Genomic DNA, 1329 nt, shown 5'->3' with positions numbered 1-1329 from the left:
ATACTGGAAGTCCTAGCCAGAGCAATAAGACAAGAGAAAGACATCCAAGGAATCCAAATAGGAAAAGAAGAAGTCAAACTATCACTATTTGCAGATGATATGATAATATACATAGAGAACCCCAAAAACTCCACAGAAAAACTAATTCAACTAATCAATCAGTTCAGTAAAGTGGCAGGATACAAAATCAACACGCAAAAGTCAGTAGCCTTCCTATACACAAACAATAAGTCTAAAGAAGAAGAAAACAAACAAACAAAAAAAAACCTTTTATTATCGAAACAAAAAAAAAATCAAATACTTGGGAATAAATCTAACAAAAGAGGTAAAGGACCTATACAAAGAAACTATAAAATATTGTGGAAGATGACAAAATTTTCCCATTAAATTCAGCTGAAAGGAAACCTGGTGTGAAGCATGCGCCATACATAAGTATTGCAGGTGATGACCCGCTGCAAGCTGCATCTTTAGTCAAGTCATGAACATGGAGGCTTTCCTAGCCCTTGTGGTGGCTGTGCTGTGCTTCATACAATTGAAATAAAAGATTTTAAATCTGTGGCTGAATATTAGTGGATTGGTGGCACTGTGTCTGGCTTCCTTCGAAATGACATTACTTGGTAATTTTCAGCTCACTAATGATGAAGAAATCCATAACGTTGGAACATCCTTGACCTTTGGATTGGCACATTGACCTGCTGGATCCAGGCTGCATTGACACTCAAAGTCAACATCAAGAATGAGGACGGAAAGTTGGAATTCCACGAGTCATTCTTTCAGCATCTATTACTCTGTGTGGTCCTCTACTTTATCCTCATGGCTCAATGCAACCACATGTATGCAGCCAGGATCCAGTAAGGCCTGGTCATGTGCTTCCTGTCTTACTTTGGCACCTTCACTGTGGCGTTCCGGCATTACTGTTTCGAGATTGTTTGTTCTGAATACCAGGAGAATTTCCTAAGCTTCTCAGAAAGCCTTTCTGAAGCTTCTGAATATCAAACCGACGAGGTGTAAAACCCATTAGTTTTTCTTGGTGGTGAGGTGGGTGTGAGAAGGGGAGGGGCCAGGACACACTCACAGGACTTGTCACATAACCTCATGACATGTTTTACACACACTCACACACACACGCTTACACACATGTTCATGGCCACATTTGCCAAAAGAGCTTTTCAGGGCAAGATATTATGGAAAAAGCACAAGCCCTATGTGTCAAAATACATGCTGTTTCACTGAAAATGAAACAGGGCAAGAAACTTGTGCATGATGGCCTCTTCCCCTCTCCCAAGTCACCCTGCTCTTCTCATTCTCCTCACATATTTCAGACAGGAT

At 40.6% G+C, this 1329-nt stretch overlaps 1 pseudogene; it reads left to right on the top strand.

The window, feature by feature from the left end:
* Positions 1-356: 356 nt before the first annotated feature.
* Positions 357-1011, top strand: LOC119245648 (transmembrane protein 150C-like; annotated as a pseudogene).
* The last annotated feature ends 318 nt before the right edge of the window (positions 1012-1329 follow it).

The sequence above is a fragment of the Talpa occidentalis genome, unplaced genomic scaffold (genome assembly GCF_014898055.3).
Source record: "Talpa occidentalis isolate TD23 unplaced genomic scaffold, MPIMG_talOcc4v2.1 talOcc4.15, whole genome shotgun sequence".
In the NCBI taxonomy this organism is placed as follows: domain Eukaryota; kingdom Metazoa; phylum Chordata; class Mammalia; order Eulipotyphla; family Talpidae; genus Talpa; species Talpa occidentalis.
Note: the sequence above shows the minus strand (reverse complement) of the source record. Positions and strands in the feature narration are given on the sequence as shown.